The following is a 19,314-nucleotide window of genomic DNA, read 5'->3' as shown; positions in this document are numbered from 1 at the left end:
CAGCCCTGGCCCCTTCAAGGAAGCCTGAACTGTCTTGAGGGATCTCTGAGCTTTGGGGAACTTTGGGGGAAGTTGATGAGGGTTGGGAGTTGCCCCAGGCTGGGTGTAGGGTGGGACCTGTCCCTCCTTCATAACCCTTTGCTCTGGTCCTTATGCCTGCTGAGCCCTGTCTTCCCAGCAGCTGGGCTGGGAATCCTGGGGCAGAGGGACCTCCTCCTATCCTCTCTGTGTCCACAGGCTCATGTCTAAACAGGCATTGGGCCAAGCCCCAGATTTCTGCAGGAAAGACCGAGAGGATCCCTCCAATCCAATTACTCAAATGTGCCCGCATCCGCCGGTGGCGCCGAGATTGGGCCGGCCCATTTCTGCCTGGATGCCAGCCGCACAGGGGCTGGCATAGCAACATGAGCTCTGATCTGCTGAAACTTGGAGTCGATTCGTCACTGGGAGGACAGAAAGAAAGACTGAAGAGGGCGCCTTTAAAAGTGATGCGGGTCAGACAAATCCAGGCTAATCCCTGAAATCCACAGAAATGGGGTCTGGCATTAACACGTGTGCCATAGCAGCGACTCCCAGTGACACGGTGTGCCAGGTAAATGCCCATTCACCCTTCTAGATCCAGAGTACCTGCCCCCTTCTTTCTGAAGCTCTCCCCAACTTCCCCATCCTGCCTATACCCTCTCTGCCCTACACACCCCCAGCTGGCCCTCTAACCAGGCACATGTCTGTTTGCACATCGGGCCCCCCCAGCAGCCTGAGAGCACCTGATGGAGTCTCTGGCACCAGCACAGACCCAAGTCCGAGCCTGCTCCACCTCTCTGGCGGTGGCAGACCTGCTTTTGTCTGTCCCCCTCCAATCTGAGGGGAGAGCAGTGAGCCACACTAAGTCAACCGGCACCACAGCCCCCTGATCCCAAGGTGAATGGTCATACGACCCACGCTCTCATGGGTGCTCTTACTGGACCTCTCAGGAAAGAGGCCTGCATTTTCTCTGAGGTGGAGGCACTAAGAGCCTGAAGCTTCTGGAGCCTTCCTTGAGAACAAATCTAATTCAAAGGAAAATAGACCTCAGGGCTGGAAGGGGAGTCCTGGTGACATTTTGAGCTCTAGTTTCCCTGGGCCTGAAGACAACACCACCCCAGACTTTCTAATGAGTGAGTTACCAAATTATCATTTCCTTTGCTCTAGTCAAAGTTGCATTTCTGTCGCTTGCCATCAAAGGGATCCTATCTAATATATACCAGCGACCTGATCTTTCTAAAACTCAATTCTTAATCAGTTTGTCTCCTGGGTACACCTCTGTGGCACCTCATGGCCTGCCTCAGGAGGCCATGGCATCCCTCAGGAGACAGCAGTGCAGATGTTGCAAGCACAAACTCGGGTGTCAGGCCACTGACTCTGAGCTGTGATTTCCATATCTGTTAGGCATCTATAATAACATAACTAGCTCAGGGTAGTTGGAAATGATGTATGAAGACTTAGCACAGTGCCTGCCACATCTCTAGTAATATTTTTGTTACTGCTACTACTGTTAATTTTCTTGCTGCAAAGGCCCTCAAGATACAGCCGGAGCCCTCACAGTTTCCTCCTTGTGTGGTTGGCTGCTTGACAAGAGGGTGCCCTGCTATCCCAAACAAGGGGTGAGGATGGTGCAGGGGGTATGGGGGTCTCATTCTCCTGGCAGGACGGTCTGGTGGGGGCTGCCTGTGCAAGCCTAAGTCACAGCCTTCTGCAGAAACCTGTGCAGGTGCAGGCCAAGGGGCCATAAAATTTTCAAAAAGACACTTTCCAAGGGAGCTATTAATGCATCACGTGGTTTCTGAGAATAGGAACAGGCTGCAAGCAGCTCTGTGGCACCCCTTCAGTCAGCCAGCCTTGGCATTTCCATGTCAGAGCTCAGAAAGCCCAGATGAAGCTGATTCTTGCATGACTGGAAAGCAAATCTCAAGCCACGTTGGATGTATATGTGCCAGGGGTGGCCAAATCCATCTAATATTTAAAATAGCAACACTTCTGGGTTCAAGACCTTGTGCTAGAACAGTGCCATGGGGCAGCTGCCCTGAGACCATGTGCTTCATCACAGAATGGGGCTAAGTTTGAAGAGCTGGCACCCCACCCTCTACTTTCTGCCTTTCCAGAATCATCTATTGGTGACCAGAAAGGGGGCCATTAAGGAGAAGGCTAGGTGGCGGTTGGCACCTAAGTCTATACCTGAGCCCAGGGCATGGGGAAGCTGGGGGTGAGCGCTTCCTCCACGACGAAAATCAGGTCTGAGATCAGTCTGTTCCAGGGTCTTCTCCACACGGGCATTGACAGGGCAGCTCCAAGGCAGGACTGGAGCAGGCCATTGTGACTACCAGAGAGGAGGCTTCAACATCCTTAAGCAAGGCCCAAATCAGGAGGCACGTGCCAATAGCTGAGCATCTAGACTGGCATGGGGCTCCTACCTCAAGTGGCCTGAGCCTGCCCGTGTGCTGAGGTCTTTGCCCGAGCTGGTCCTCACAAACAGACATGAGCAGGTGGTCCTGGAACTGCCCAGCAGGTCACATCACCTGCCTCAGGTGAGCTCTGGAGTGTCTCCTGCATGACTGGCCGAGTGCCAGCATGCTTCCCTCTGGCCAGCCCTACTTCCACCCTCAGGGGAGACCCTCCTGAGGGATGGAGACCAGGAGGAATCACACTTTTCTCAGGCTCTGCTATTGAGGCTGCTGTCCCAGCGAAGTCCCTGCTTCCCTGACATGAGGGCTGATGTTAATGGTTCATGAGCTGAACAAGGCTTGGAACATCCTTTGCTTAAGAAGAAATGACAACATACTTTCTGTGGGAGTAGAACTTTAAATACAAGTCCACACAAATGGTAGGATTTATGCAGACCCAGTGTTCAGCTGCATTTCAAGTACAGTATTTCCTCCTGGAATGGATTGGCCGCCTGAGTAGTGTGTAGGCATTTCAAGGCATCAGAGAACACAGATGAAGACAACAAACCTTCCTAAAACAGAACAGACTTGCTAAAATTCTTCTGAAGGGAATCATTTCACATTCAACCTAAAGTTTTCTGTGCAAAGAACATTTAACAAACTGAGTCCTAGAGGAGAATTTATGCAGAGATCAAAAAGCAAATCAGTGTGAATGAGTAAATAAAATCAGGCGTGAGTGTCTCGCCAAGCCTCCCTGCAGCCCTGGGCAACTGGGTTTTCTGGACAGAGGCTGGGTCTCACGTACCACGGAGCACTCAGACACTCATCCTGGGCCCTCGCAGAGGTCTGGAGTCCGAGGCCTCTGCCATACTCAGGTCCTTCCTCACACACGTTACCACTGGAGCACTTCGCTCTGAGAGAATGGGCAAGAACTCCCTCCTCCTGAGAGAGGAAACCCCACTCAGGCTAAACCAAAGACTGCCTGACTTAGACGGCCTCTGACCTGCCTGTGGGGTTTCGGCGCCTGCTCCAGAATGTATAAGTGAACGCGGATTGGGGGCTGCTGGAGTCAGCTTCCCCCATCAACATGAATGAGATGTTGAGCTTCTTTTGCGTAAGACCGTGAATTAGTCATTTGTCCCCAGCAAAGCCAGGGGAGAAGAGATGGTGGGGATCTATAGCCCCCAAGTTCCCTCTAACTGCTGCCACCAAACTTGCCTTCCAAGGGTCTTCTGAGGCTCTGGGTTCCAACTAACGCCTACCCCTCTGGTCATGGTAGCATTTCTACACAGTTCTTGCCTACTGAATCCTGCACTTGTGAAAAGGGAAACAGGAACCCTTGGGTCTGGCCAAAGAGGCTTCGTGTCCTCAGATTGCTGGTATAGACATGCTAGTGTAGATAGTGACATGTCTCCCTTCAGGAATGAGTACTTATAAGCACACTTTATCTTTGTGAAGAGTTGGGCAGATGTTTCCTTTTTTGTCTCTACCACTGCTTCCAAGTCTAGGCTGGGACTCCTGCCTTACTTCCTCTAGCCCCTGGCGAGGCCAGAGCCTGCTTTCCAGGCATTGAGGCAGGGTTGCACTTCTTGGTGTCCTTGTGGACCAGGCTGGGTGGAATAATGTGACCAGCTCCATCTGACAGATGAGCTGTGAGTGAAAATGATATGGGTCACTGCGGGGCCAGAGTCCTTAACAGCAGGCGTGAGACCTTCCAGAGTTCTCTCCCTTTGCCACATCTACCTGCAGCATTCAAGATGGTGGCTGCTCCATCAGCCTGGGTCCCAAGGTGAGGACACACGGAGCAGGGCCCCAGCTAACCCATGTGTAGTAGGAATGAAAAGAAAACTTAAGATTATAAACCACAGCATAGCCCATCCCAGCCTGACCAATAGAGGAAGGCTTCTGGCTTTGTTTCATCAGTCCATTTACCAAAAACAAGGCCTTACTGATCAACAGCCCTCAGTTTCCCAGGTATATAACTAGATCCACCCACCAGACCTAAATCTCTTCAAGAAAGATCTTCATTTTATCTTTATTTATTTATTTATTTTTTAACGTTTATCTATTTTTGGGACAGAGAGAGACAGAGCATGAACGGGGGAGGGGCAGAGAGAGGGAGACACAGAATCGGAAACAGGCTCCAGGCTCTGAGCCATCAGCCCAGAGCCTGACGCGGGGCTCGAACTCACGGACCGTGAGATCGTGACCTGAGCCGAAGTCGGACGCTCAACCGACTGAGCCACCCAGGTGCCCCTAAAGATCTTCATTTTAAATGGCAATAATGATGTTCCTCTGCCCTAAATCCAGACCAGGGAGGGAGCTCACTCCTTCCCATTCTCTCAGGGTATGTTTTGAACAGTCCATTTCCCGCTCAGGACCATGAGGCATCAGGGGAGCTGAGCCATAATCTTTTAATTTTTAGTGGAAACCATTTCTGCTCAGAGAAGAGGCCACTGCTAGTGATATAAGTAGCAAAGTAAATCCATGAGCATGGGGAAGTAAATCCCCTGAAAACTTCTACCAGGGATCAGTGTACAGGTTGGTTCCAGGGGCCAAGCAAGGCCCACAGGGGACAGGCAGGAGGGAATGTCAAGAGTCCACTGAGGTGGTGCAGATGGAGATGGATACAGCAACCTATGCTTAATGGTTGGGGGTCAGACACTGCCGGGTTATGCTGGCTGAGCTGTGCGTGCCGGGGCTGGCGCGGTTAGGGGGGAGGCCTGGGAGCTAGTGGGGGGGCTCGAAATCCAGCTCTGATGAGTCAGATGCAGCACTGTGACTACTTGGGATTTCACAGCAAGGTCCTGGGAATTTCCGGGGGCGGAGCCTTTGCTTTCTAGGTGTGTATATTTTAGTGTGGGGGTGTCCTTCTCAAGGGCATTGAGACAGGAAGGTGGTAGGTGGTGGGTGTAGCAAGCAGTAGCAAGGGAGGGAGATGAAGTGGAGAGTCGGAGAGAGCTGCGAGTAGGCATGTGGGAGGCAGAGCCACTCAGATAGTCCAGGCTGCAGGGCCAAGCCCTGACCACAATGACCCACCAAGTCCCAGGAGGCCGGGGAGGAGACGCCGAGAGGAGCAGTTGTGGAAAATGGGCCTGGAGGGAGGATCCAGCGCATTCACTGACAGTTTATCCTGAGTTGGGCTTGTTTAACTTAAATGCTTTGAATGTCCCAGTGGCTTCCCACTGACACCACACAGATCAGGCTAGCCTGGAGCCAGTCTTCTGCTCAGAGCAGGGAGGGCCGAGCGACGCTCTGGATGACTGAGTGTCTGGGCAGCCCCCTAGTTTGAAGCTCCCTGCACCACCCTCACAGCCAGACAGAAGGTAGACAGGGTGTCTCACCGTGCTTTCTGATAAAGTTCTGGAGAGAAAATCGCCAGAACAGAGGTCAGCACCAATGAGAAAACACTCTATGCAATTTCAACCTGATTTTACTTTTAAAAATAGGCCCAGTGGGAGGTGCAAGCCACTTGATCCTCATCTGTCCTTCTGCTCTCTGCCCTCAGTCCTGGAACCACCATCCTTCTCGTTCCTTTCCTGTCTCTGGGTCTGCTTCTTCTCAGAGCCTGTTGTTGTCTCCTCCTCCTCTGCCTACCCTGAGGAGCTAGACCTTCCTCTGACTCTTCTCCTCTCTTGGTTGATCCTTCAGGGTCATCTGTTCCCAGGTGTCTCTCCTGATAAATCACCTCTTCCTCCACTGCCCCACCACCAGCTCTGTCTCCTGAATCATCCCTGAGGCTCTGGACCTCCTCCATACCATGCCTCTTCCCACCAGACCACAGTTCTACCTCCCTGACCCCTCATATCCATTCCCAGGGGTGTGTCAGGGTCAGGCCCCACCCCCTCCCACCTGTCTCCTTGCAGCTGGCCTCCCTTCTTCTGGTCCACATGGCAGCTACTGGGGTCTTTTAAAACTACACAGTAGACCACATTACTTCCCTGCTAAACTCTTCAGTGGCTCCTGCTGACCCCAGGAAGATGACCAAACACCTGGCAGGGAAGGGCAGGCCAGACTCAGCATCCTGATCACTCTACATCGTCTCCTATTTCTGAAGTCCCAGGGGCTGTGCGCAGTTCCCCTCCATACCCTTCTAGGTCTCCATGCCTCTGCTGGGGTTGTTCCCTGGTAGCCACCATCTGTGTGCAGGGATGAGGCCTCAGCAGGGGGCTTGGGGTCAGAAAGTCACAATGATGTTCTGTTTACCAAGTCCCAGCCAGTCCCTGGCTCTATGGCCAGAGGACCTTTGACCTGGATGAAACAGGTCATTTCTCTCTAGACACCTGGCAGTTTCTGTCCATTTACTTATTGCACACATTTGCAGTCTTGCACACCAGAAGGGAGACCAGCCCCTCACATCATCAGATTTTCCAAGCTAGAAACAGAATTTGATCTTGAGCAATGTTGGCAAATGCCACTCCTCAAAGCAAAAGGTGGAAGTGTCATTGGTGGTCCTATGGATTGTCTCTGTAGACCAGGGACTCTGCTCTTGTGACTGACACCAGCAGCCTGGGAGCTGCTCAGCCCCACCCCTCCTCTACTCCCAGTCCCAGAGAATGCAGGTTTTGCTTTCTAACTCTGAGGACTTTGTCCCCCCTTGCAAGCACTCAATATTTTAGTCCGTCACCTGACTATAGCTGTGTTGGGCACATAGTAGGCAAGTGTCAGCTCCCCACCCCCTGCCCAAATTACTTTCCACCAGTTGTTTGACAGTGCTTGTTTCATAGCATCCTTACCAGCTCTGGGTTTTAAGCAATTAAAACATTTTTCAATAGTTTAGTGGGTAATGATATCTGGTGACATTTCCCAAGATATTTAACTTGTATTCCTTCATTTTTTGCGAAGTGTTACCTCAATTATTTCCCTAGGTATCGAAGGAATTTGTATTTTCTCCATAGATTTGGGTGTGTGAGACACGCTCCTCCACTGGCATTCTACTCCACAAGAGGGAGTTCTGGACGGGATCAGACCGCCAGCCCCCTGATGGCTTTACTGCGCAGCTGTGTTTTCAAACTTTTAAACCAAGCAGCAGAACCTTTTCTTAAACAATCTCACCCAGCACCTCTTTATATAAAACAATAATCAGCCTCCGAGGGGAGGCCTGGAGAGGCAACTCCCACCCCCTCCAGAAACCCCTATCTTACCTGAGGAGGAGCCACTGGGACCCTCTTGATCTTCGTCTGAAGAGGGGGCGCCACTGCAGTCAGGACCTGAAACGAGATGAGCGGTTCACAGAGGTGTCCGGAACTCAACCGACAGCCATCCAGCAGCCCAGAACAGGTGAGCCAGGTACAAAGACCAAGGGGCCCCACCTGCGCCAGAGGCTGCGCCACACCCTCCACGTCGCCAAGGAGAGGGTGTGGACCTGGTCCTTGCAGACGAAGTACAGCCAGAGGGGGTGGGGGCTGAGGTTTCTGCGACAAATGTGCACAGGCCTGGGGGTCGGAGGGTTGACAAGTGGGGAGGACTCTGCCTGACGGGCGGGAGGGATGAGACCTCCTCGTGGACAGCTGGACCTGGGCCAGGCCGCTGAGGGTGTGCAGGGTCGGGACGGGAGAGAGGCGAATTCAGAGCTCCAGCCTCGGGGCCTGGGTTTGATCTGACAGGCGAAGCTAGAACAATCGGAGTTTTCCCCCAGGAGCTCGTGGGGGAGCTCGCTGTAATCTCAGCCTCGCAAAGATATGTGGGGGTGGAGAGAACTGAACCCAGGCAGCAGAAGATGGAGAGTGGCCACAGGGACCCGGGTCGGGTGGAGGAGAAAGCCGCGTGGGAGAAAGAGAGGGCTTTCACAGCAGATAAGGGTGAAGATAGGCTGGCCTAGGGGAAGCTCAGCAGAGACACTTCGTGACCTCAACAGGGTCTACTTAGAAGATGGTTGGGAGAGCACTCGTGTGAGGGGAGGCCTTGGACAAGATGCCACCGACTCCCTGTATCTCCTGCTGGCTTGGCTTGGGCATAAGCAGCTCCAGACACAAGCGCCCCAATGGGGGTTGGTAGGCTGGGTCTCGCTCTCTGGTCCCGCCCTGCCCTTCTAACCTCGCCCCTGGCCTCGGGTATTGACCCCTCCCTCGACACTCTGGCCCCGCCCCCTCTTCCTAGGCCTCCACGCCCCTCTTGGACCGCGCCCCCTGGCTTGAGGCGCTCTTCTGACTCTTTAGTCCCGCCTTCCAGTCCCAAGTCTGGTCCTCGACTTTCCAGGCCCATCCTTGGCTCCGGGCCCGGCCTCCTGGACCCGGCCCAGGAAGTTCAACCCCCACCCCGCCAGGCTCCGTGTGCGGCGCCCCTTGGCCCTCCACCTAATCCAGCCAGTTTGGCTGCCGGGACCAAAGCCCTCTCTACCACTGTCACATGTCGAGGCAACCGTTACTCCCCAGCGCTCCTCTGGACCAGCTTCCATCCTTTATACACACTTAGTTTGCAAATCACCCAAACTGTATTTCAGAAGAATCTGAAATTTAAGTCCCAGTCCCCCTGCCCACAAGCCAAAGATGTTGCAGAAGGGCTGGAAGGAGTGTTTCTTCACTTGGCAGACAACTGGCTTCCCTCCTGCCTAGGAATCCACATCGAGAAGCTTCAGGGTGACCTGGGTTCTAGTCCTGGGTCTGCCATCCATCTGAGTCTCAGATGCCTCCTTCTTGGTAACACTGGGGGTGGGGGGGTGTCACTCGAGGGTCCTGGGCAGCTATGACCAGGACCAAATGAGCATGAGATGTTGACAGATTAGGGTGGGAAGAAGGAAGCCATAGACCCTGGGACCTGTGTTCCCCTAGGGGCCCTTTTTCCCATGTGGACACTCTAGCTTGTTTCTTCTGAGTTAACCACCTGGCAGGCATCCCTCCCCACCCGTAGCCTGGGGAGTCCAGCCTGCTGGGAGGTCACAGGGTGGCCTCCAGGCAGGTCTTGTTTTCTGTCCCTGGGACGTCTGCCTCTTCACCCTCTGTAGGCTGATGACCTGCATGCACCTCTGTTCACCCTCTTCCTGGGCTGACCTGACCCTAGGCCACAGGCTGACAAGCATCTAGAAGTGGACATGGAGGAGGCAGGCCTCTCCTGGGCCAGCGCAACCAATGCAACTCTCAGCTCCCTCCACACTCGGATGGGGAGGAGCTCACTCCTCAGCTCCCAAGGAGAAGCTTCTCAAGGAGGCCCTGTGTCCACAGACATTCTCCAAATTGTCCCCCTCCAGCTACACAACCTCTCTTCCCCACCAGACTCTTGTAAAAAATTCTCTGCATGGTTTTTCAAAATAGAATTAACTGACAGGAACTGACTATTTAGGGAGGGGTTTCCAAGGGGAAATGAAATTACAGGACCTTTTTTTTCTCAAAAGAAAAGAAAAACATGTCAGATCATTGATATTCTCAGCCAGACCTTGTTTTGAAATATGCTCTCCTCTGTCCTTTCACAAACTACAGGCTTTCACCCTCTTTGAAAATAAGATCACATCAAGTCAAAGATTCAAAATGGGAAAAATTCAATCAGAGCCTCCCTCGGGCCAGCTACACATCTCAATACACTCGTCGGCCAGCAGAATCGGCTCCCGCTACAACCCAGCTCAGCATCATCGTTCAAAACGCACCGGTAGGAAATGGTGAAACAGAAGGACCTTTCATCCCCGAGTGAGCGAGGCCTGCAGGGCTGCTCTTCTAGCTCCGGAAGCTGGTGGTGCCTGGGCCGAGTGGAGTGGAGTCGGGGCCTCTTGTTTAAATAGGCAGCAGGAGTGGGGCAGGGCGGGCCTGGGGGGCGGGCATGGAAAGTGGGCTGTTTACCCAGCACAGCAAGGCAGTGTCTGGGGATCCAGCAGTGGTCCTCAGCACGCGCCTGCCTGCTTGTCCACCAGGAGCCTCTAGCCCACAGGCCTCTAGACCGCAGACCAGCACCTGGGGTGACCTCTGATGGACGTGCAGCTCTAAGTGAGACCATGTCCTTGGATGCTTGGTCCAGGTTCCTGAATACCTCTACCTCTCCTGAGATACACCCCAGTCAGCAGAACCATTTCTGGAGCTGGATGGACCTGCTCCCTAGTCCAGGAAGGAGTGGTCTCTTCTGGCAGGGGCGTCTCTCCAAGCCTCAGTTTCTACTTTCTTTCTACAGTTTCTCCTTTCCTTCTGACTTTAAAGTTCCAGAAATGATGTGTGCAAAGGGCCTGACGCCTTAGGAGGTTGATTTATTTATTCACATGGTAATGCTGGGGCCAAGTATCTTTGATGAGGTTCAAGCCCAGAGATGTTTGGAAACGTTTGCAAAGTCACACAGCCCTCTGGCTGAGTGTCAGGGTCAGCCTGGGACTAGGCTGGGTTGGTGGAATCCCCTTGGGGTGAGGGTGAGAAGCAGCTGCTGGCCTTGGGGAAAGGTCTTGAATGAACTTTGGTGAAGGAGTTACCCATAAACCTCCAGCACCATGGCAAGAGGAGAGGCATGGCTGGACAGGCATACTCACATGGCCTGTCTGCGCACTTGGTGGAGACCTCATTGGCAGGGTGCAGAAGTACCCCAGAGTCACTTCTAGGAATGGCCTGTGAGAGGAGCTGCTCCCCACCAAATCCGTATATTACAGCCCTAACCCCCAAGGTAGCTGTATTTGAGATGAGGCCTCTAAGGAAGTGATTAAGGTTAAATGAAGTCATAAGGGTGAGACCATGATCCAATCAGATTAGTGTCCTTATAAAAAAGACATCTAAGAGATCTCAAGGCCTCACCCATGCATTGGGGAAAGGCCATGTGAAGACTACAAAGCCAGAAGGAGAGATCTCATCAGAAACCCAATCAGCCAGAACCTTGATCTTGGGTTTCTGGCCTCCAGAATTGTAAGAAAATACATTTCTGTTGTTTAAGCCCCCTAGTCTGATATTTTGTTACGGCAGCCCCAGCAGACTAACACAAGGATGGGATTGAGCATGGGGAGCATGGCAGAGGACCAGGAATGAATGCAGAGGCTTCCAGTTCATCCAACTGTATGGGTGCTGAAGTTGCTCACTGGCCATGGGTGGGGTGGGTGAAGGCAGGGTTGTGGTGTTGAGGGACATGTGCATGGATGTGTCCAGGTGGCAATGGGATATTCTGACCCAGAACTCAGCAGACAGGTCTGGGCTGGAGCAAGACTGGGGAATTATTAGAGTGTAGGTTAAATCTTAGGAGTGGCTGAATTTTGTCAGATCACCTATTCTTTCTTTTTCAGCTGGTCCATTCTAATTCCAATGAGTGTTGGATCAGCTTTTGTCTTTCATATTTTTATAAAAAGTCAACCATCCCTTCTTTTTTGTTGTATAATTGTGCACAAATTCTCCCCAATTTTTAAATGAGTCTGTTTTCTTCTACTTACCCAGAGCAAGTCTTACTTAGGAGCATAACTCACATGTGATTAGGGTACTCATGCGTGGTTCGAATTGCACATTTCTTCCTGAGATTCATCTTATCCTCACTATTTATGATATCAGTTCTTTCATCATTCTTATCCAATTGCAAAAGAACATATCTCCCTTCAGCCTGCCAGATCATTTATCACACCACATTGTAACTAGCAAATGCTGATTTCTTTCTCTCAGAGTTACACTTGAAAGGCACGCTGTGCGCGTTCTTTATTTCTAGGCTGAGCTGTTTCTCATCTCTGGAAACTTTTCTTGTACTGTTTCTTTTCTGAGGTTTCCTCATGGTATACCTCATCCCGTTTATCTTTCTCTCAACTTCTGTAGGGCTGTGACACCATTTCCCATTCCCAGGTGGGTTTTGTGTACCTCTGATTGTTGTCTTTTATCTGTATTTCTGGTTTGATGTCTTGCTTTGTCCTCAACATCACTGCTTTCTCTGCTCTATTGTTTCAGTTATCCCAACTACTGCTTCCAGACATGTTTCAATTCTTTTACGGTTTCCACCATGGAATTACAGCCTTCCCCCCCACCCCCACCCCGGTTATGATCTGTTCTTGTTAGTAATGTTTTTTGTCACTTTTTTTCCCAGTAAGTTCATCTTATTTGTTCCTGGGTCCTTTCAGATTCCATCATTTAAAAAACAAATTTGTGGACATTTATTGAGGGCCTACTGTGTGCAGACATTGCTATTCTGCATTTAGCACTTGCAGGGGCCTGCTGAGCTTCTAGGTGCAGCAGAATTCTGCAGTTAGAGCTGCTTTGAGGGAGGTTCTGGTTAACAACCATTTATTCCATCTTGTTCCAAAGAAGATTTAAGATGACTTAAACTTTGTTCTATGTACAATATAATGAGACTTTTTTTTTTCTAGCAGTGAGGGAATTAGAGTTAAAGGAAAATAAAGGTAGAAAAGGCAAGCAGCAGCCAAGCAGAGATACAAAGATAGCATGCAGGAAGTGAGAGTGTCTATTCTGATGGTGGCCTCGGTGGGCACAGAAGGGACATATCTTATGACTGTGGCTTCTCCTTTTGATTTCTGATGGTGGTGCTGAAACGGTCCTTTGTTTTAAGTTCTTCCTTGAAAGGCTGAAGCACAGAGGAGGCCCCCCATGTTATGACTCACTCTGTAAGCCCCCTAGGTGGGAAACACTTACTTAAAATTTTTTTCCCAATAGGGAAGGAATTGAAAAGAAACAGGCAAGATACACGTGACAGTGTGGGCCGGCTGCATGTAAACAGTGGGTCAGCCGCCTCCTGCTCATCTTTCAAAAGTTGGTATTGACTGAGCAACTGATCCTCTGTGTATTTCCTGTACCCTGAATCTGATAGTTTCCCTGTTTTGGGGTGGCAAGTATAGTCTGGGAGTGGAAGGCTTCTTGGGGTCTCTCTGTTCCCACAGAACTCCAGAGTGGCCTCATTTCACACCTCTCAGGAAACAGTTTTCCGAGTGACAGATTGATTGGTGTATGGGTGGTTACCAAAAAAGAATCTATTTTATTAGCTGTTTGTCTTGCAAAGTAAGATCGCTTTTTAAAACTTTATCAAAATGTCATCGTCTTGGGGTTTCAGAACGTGCCCTCTGACTTGGAGGGAAGATCTGCAGATCCCACAGGTGAAGAGCTGTCAGGTCAGGGTCTTACATGCACTCTCGGGTGGTGAGCCCTGGCGTGCCGCCCAGCCTGAGCTCTCTCAGGTGGCACAGAGGGCGCAAGGGGCAGCTGGGCACCAAAGGGCTGTTGCCAAATCTCATCCTGATGCCTGAAATGGCTTTTTAAAAAAAATATACCAAGGGAAAATAAAAATCTAGGCATTCATACACATGAGAGACCATGTACAGATAACTTTGCTTTTCATTTTGAAAAGGAAATAGAAAACATTCCACTTACTAATTTTTTTAGAGTAGTATTATTATACAATTAAAAAGTATTTGATTTTCTCTTGGTGGCAGTTAGAGAAGAGAGAAAGGCAGAGGGAGACCGAAAGCAGTGGAGGGAAGGCAGAGAGCGGAGTTCCGTCCCCTGGAAGCTTCAGTGGGCCCAGCCCCCGTCAGTCAGTCGGTCAGTGGGCAGAGGCTCTGTTCTTGGGCCTTCCCATCACCCTCAACCTGTCATGTCCAGAGTCAAAGCCAGTTACTACCAGCTCCGTAGTCCATTTCTGGTCCCTGCAGCTCCTCTTCCCTCCCTCCTCGGGCCTCCTCACTTCTCGCCTGCAGAGTTGCATGGCCCGTGGGGCCGTCCACCATGCTCACGTCCAAGCTGGGATCTCTACCACGAACTGCTGAGTTCTCTCTGCCCATTCAGTCTGTCCAGTGCCTACAGATCTCCCTCTGCTCACAGAACAAATCCATCTACCTAGCCTGGTTTGGGGGCCCCTGGTGATGAGGCCCAGCCTTCCTCAGTCTCACTTCTGCCTTTCCTTCCCTCCCACTGATTTGTTCTCACAGCCTCAACCTCTAGCTTTCATCTTTCCTGGAACATACCATGCTCATTCACGCCTCCGTGCCTTTGCACATGCTGTCCCCAGTGTCCGGAATACCCTCCCCGGTTGGTCCACCTGGCACCCATCCTCTACGGCTCAACTCTACAGCTGTCAGCCCCCATCCCTCAATCGCACACCCACCAGGCATTGGATTCGTAGCCTAGAACCCCCTGAGCACTGAGCATAGGGGCCAGTCCCTGAAAGGCACTCAGGGAACCTTGATTGGATTAATGCAATGGTTTCTAGCCAGACCAGAATGTCAATTACCGAAAGGTTCAATTCCCTCTGTGTGTAGCAGGTGGCACAGCAGGAGCTATGAGAAAACTTCCCAATTGTTTGAACTAGTGCATCACTTAGGCTGCCTTGTGTAAAGGGAGATTCTGGAATCACACAGCTAGTGTGGCAGAGCCTAGACTCTGTGATTAAGACTTATCTGTGGCCCCATCCTGGCCAGTTTTGACCCCCACTTGGCTCTCTAGTGCCCAGAAGGGACCCACAGACAGGGAAGGAACCCCCCAGAAGTCTGGGAAGGCTGGTAGCTACCACCCTTCCCTCTTTGCTGCCACCCTCCTGTGTCCCAGAGACATATGAAGTGGGTGACGCCACTATTTGTCCTTAACACCTGAATGCGAATCGGTCCATGGATTGTTGTCTTGAACGTCTGTCTGGGCAGAGAGCTGGGGTGGCTGGGAAGGTGTGAGCCAGCCGCAGCCAGGCATAGATATTGTTGGGGGCATCTCCGGGGGTCAGGGGGGACCGTGGTCAAGCCCCATCATCTCTCACTGGGTCCTTCAGCCTTGCCTCCACCGTTCATTTCCACACAGAAGCCAGAATCCTCTTTCTACTTACAAACCCCGGCACCTTCCCAGCTGAAAACACCCCCAGGATAAAACCTATGCCCTGGGTCGACCGTCCTCTCCTGTGTCACTCCTCACCAACCTTATCCTCCCTGCTCGTGCCTCCAGAGCCCTCCTGTTTCCTCCTACAGTCCCTGGTCTCTTTCAAGGCAGGTCTTTGCTCACACTGTCCCATCGCGCTGGAACCCCTGCTCACCTGGCCAGCTGCTCCTCCCCTTCGACCTGAGCTGGTATGTCTCTTTCTCAGGGAAGCCTTCCCAGTCTCCCCTCACATTTATTATTAGGGACTCCCATCGGGAGCCCCCATTGCTCCCATCCCTGCCTCTGAAGAGGCTGAATCCAGGGTCACATACCAAACAGTCCTGGCTACCAGTATTCAGATAAGACTGTGGGGAAGGACAACGTTGGGGGGGTGGGGAGGAATATGCCCCAGATGCGGCTCCCCAAGGGAGATGCTGAATCTGGTTCTGGGAAGTTAGGGGCCTCATAGGAGGAGGGGGCTGTCCAAAAGGCAGGCAGGTGTGTGGAATGTGCCTGAACTGTGACCACGTGGACCCCGTGCTGTAGCCACAGCTGTGGATGAGGACAGGCAGAGGACAAAAGGGGGTCAAGGACAGAACCACGGGACTCATCCCATTTTTGTCTTGGTGAAGAAAAAGGAGCCAAAATGAGCACTTGGGAGAAGGCAGAAGAACGCAAAAAAGGTGGCTAAAATATAGCCCTGTGTTTTTTTATTTAGTTCTCAGATAATCTTACATTTTTTCGTTTTCACTTAGAATAGCTGGAAAAGGAGGGCCCTACGTGGCAGTCCCTGGATGAGAAAACCATGTGTCAAAGCTGTTGCCGAATCCCTCGCTCTATTTTTACCTTCCTGACACTACCTCTTTGAGTCCTGAGGAGGGCTCCTGGCCTGAGGTGGCCCCAGCTGGCATCCCCAAGGCCAGTGTGGCCAGCCCTCGCTTCGTTCTCCAGAAACCACCAAAAAGCCAGCTATTCACTTCTCTTGAGCAGGAGTAAATGCATTAGACAAATGTTCTCAGGCAAACGTAAAGGATGTGAACACCAAATTACTCCATGAATTACTTTTGTTTCCTTTCCTCAGTTCCAATTTGGGTTGTTTTGTTGTTGTTGTTATTGTTGTTCACATCAGCACAACAATTAAAGTTGGACAGTAATTAATGTTCTTAAAATAGAACATCCATGTTCCCAAGTTTAGAAGGAAAAACCACCCGGGAGTGAAAGAACGTGGATGTGTGTGACCTGCTGTTCCACTCGCCACAGAACCTTTTCCCAGCCTCGGTGGGGAGCGCCTGTCAGGTGGGGTTTGTGGCAGGACACACCACGACGGACCACGTCTGCGGCCGTTTTTCATTCCGTTCCCGGCTCGAGTTCAAGGAAACCTTTGACATCCGTGGCCAGGAGCTCTGGGGGTTCACCAACCTCTGATTACATTTCTTTTTTAAAATACTGATGAACAGTCCCTCTATCATTTCAAAACACTGAGGCTGCGGCTGTTGGCTCCGTGCAAGGCCTCCTCAGGCCGCAGAGCCTGTCCTGGCACCTCAAGGCTCTGGGACTCTCTTTCAAACACTGAGAGAAGAAAACGGTCCCTCTGGGTAGGGGAGGGGAGGTCACTTCAGGATCTAAAATCAGGCCTGCCCAGGCTGCAGATACAGGTTGGGGCGGGGGCGCCCATTCCTACTCCCACTGCCCCACAGCCTGACGCCCCACTGCACATCTGGTCACCTTGTCCCTGACATGTCTTCTGCCTGGGATGGAGAATAGTGGGACTGGAGAGGACCACTGCCAGTCCCATAAGGTCCAGAAGAGCTAAGTGCCATCCACCCCATCTTAGAAACACCCACACAGAAGGGCCCTGCAGGCCCAGGCTGCCCCGGAGGAGCTGACTACCATGTGGGGCTGGGTGGCAGTCCCCATGCTCTGGGAGGACTCGGTGCCCAATCAGCTGCTTCTTGCCCATGCTACCAGCTTGTCATTGCCTGTCCCCATTGACTGAGGACACCCCCAGCAGCCAGGTATTGACATGGCTTCTGTAGTGACCTTGTCTAGAGAAGAGCATCTCTTTACAGGTGGGGTATGTCAGTGATGTCCATGATACCCTGAAGCTCCTGAGTGCGTGGGGCTGAGGCCAAGTTCCTGCCATCATCACACCTCTCCACTCTACAGTGCAGCAGAGCGGCTACTGTTGTCGCCATTGTACAGACGCGGAAGCTGAAACTTTGAGAGATGAAGCACACTGCCCAAGATCACAGTGGAGCAGGTGGGATTTGAACCCAGATCCATCTGACTCTGAAGCCAGAGCGCTTCTCCATCTACCCTGCCACAGAGTCTCCCATGCCCACCTCCTGCCCTTGACACGTGGCCTCTGGAAGGGGTCACCCTCAAATACCTGTGCCATGGCCCTGGGTAAGGGAGCTCTGTGGCGGTACCAGCAGCTGTGGCGCTTCTTGTCAAGTCCTGCCCAGCTCTGCTGGGGTGCCCCCTTAGTTGGAGGCCCTTGTTGACACGACCCATTTGGACTGCAATTTTATAAGGTAATTATGGATCAGTTTGGTGACCATCAGGCCCTTCTGCTACATCCTGGGAAATGGACCTAACTCTGTTACAGGGTAAATCAGATATAATCAGCTCCTAATTCAATATGGTGGCTCTAAGTAACATTTATCAAGATACAGAAGCTGGTCCTGTGAGATAGCCTACAGTGGTGGTTGGATTAGACTCAGACAAGAAGAACCCATTTGCTGACAGTTTTAAAAATTAAGTGGAAGAGACAAACTTTTCCAGTACTGTACGTTATTACATACACTCGTGTGTTCCAGGCACAGACAAGGGCATCTTTTGGAGTGGCCACCTGTACACCTCAGTCTCATCCTGCCCGTGGCTCATCCTTCAAGTCTTGACACAAGTGCCTGGACACCTGGAACACCTTCCTGTTCAAAAGCCAACCTGGGCGATCAGATGGTGGGCAGGGCTGGCTGTTGCTACCCCTTCTGTGCCCGAGGATCCTAAAACTCTTAGCTACAGAGCTTAGGTATATTGGCAGACTTTCTCCCCAGCTCTGAGTGGGATAGAATTTCTCTTTTGATTGGTGGTTTGGGAGTCACGTAGGCTAAATAATAATCAGATTATTGATTGGGTGATCGTGATTGGATCTGTTACTTTTTGTTTGTTTCTTTGAGAGAGAGAGAATGAGTGGGGGAGAAGGGCAGATAGAGAGAATCTTAAGCAGACTCCACACTCAAATGTGGGATTCAATCCCATGACCCTGGGATCATGACCTGAGCTGAAATCAGGAGTTGGATGCTCAACCGACCGAGCCACCCAGATACCCTGGATCTGTTACTTTTGCATCGGATCGAACTTTATGTCCCCACTTCCTTCCCAACTGCCAGCCAAGTTGACCAACAGCAAGGCCCACACCAGACCCACACCAGACAGTTTTTGCAAACTTACGGAAGCAGTGGCCGCTAAGAGCCGACAATGTTCCATAGACTTCTACCCCAGCCTCCCCTAGCTGTATGGGCCTGCCTTCCAGACCTCTGTGCAAGCTTCAACACCTCTTCACCCATACTAGGGCTGGCTGGTGACCTTTGATCCACCAAGTCCCTCGTTTGGACTCTCGCCCCCCTGTCTCCTCTCACAGTTGTTAAGGTCTAACTCCTGTAATAAATTCCTTATTCCACCACACTTACAGTGATTCTGCCTCCTTGATTGAACCCTGAGTGATAAAGCACCCCACCTCTTCAGATAGGCCTCATTTCTCTCCCCTATAAAACGGGGATGGTGTGAGACATACAGGTTCCAGTAAGGGGGCTGAGTCTGGGCGGTGGGCCTGAACCTGGGACTGACGCTAGCATGTACATTTGTCATAGTCTGCAGACAAGCTTCAGGCCAGCATCATGACTCGGTCGGGCTTTTCATCTTAATACCAGCTGTAGGAGCCCCACAGAGCAGGGCCCTATGAGGTCAGTGGACACATTTATACTGGTGGCAGAAGATGTGGGGTGTCCCTCCAGTAGTCAGACTGGTTATGGAGCACTGTGGGTGCTCTGAGGGAGTGTTTAAGGCAATGGCTGGTCGGAGCCTGATTGGACGCTGGTGTCTTAGCCGGGAATGCAACCCTAAATTGGAACATCATTCCGCCGGGAAGCCGGTGTGTGCTGAGTTAGGAGGCT

General features: G+C 51.7%; 1 protein-coding gene and 1 long non-coding RNA gene across 3 annotated transcripts in view; one reads left to right on the top strand and one right to left on the bottom strand.

Moving 5' to 3' along the window:
- The window catches only part of SMPD3 (sphingomyelin phosphodiesterase 3), an 84,071-nt gene that overhangs the window by 19,965 nt on the left and 44,792 nt on the right, over nt 1–19,314 (bottom strand). For both annotated transcript variants that reach the window (XM_047834745.1, XM_047834744.1), the window contains exon 2: nt 7,562–7,627. The gene's annotated coding sequence lies outside the window, so the exon portion shown is untranslated. The remainder of the gene's footprint in view (nt 1–7,561; nt 7,628–19,314) is intronic.
- On the top strand, nt 5–18,814 carry LOC125152638 (uncharacterized). The gene is made up of 4 exons (XR_007147251.1): nt 5–592; nt 7,316–7,697; nt 9,833–9,998; nt 17,209–18,814. It is a non-coding gene; the product is annotated as an uncharacterized LOC125152638 (long non-coding RNA).

The sequence above is a fragment of the Prionailurus viverrinus genome, chromosome E2 (genome assembly GCF_022837055.1).
Source record: "Prionailurus viverrinus isolate Anna chromosome E2, UM_Priviv_1.0, whole genome shotgun sequence".
Classification (NCBI taxonomy): domain Eukaryota; kingdom Metazoa; phylum Chordata; class Mammalia; order Carnivora; family Felidae; genus Prionailurus; species Prionailurus viverrinus.
This window is presented reverse-complemented; position numbering and strand designations above follow the sequence as displayed.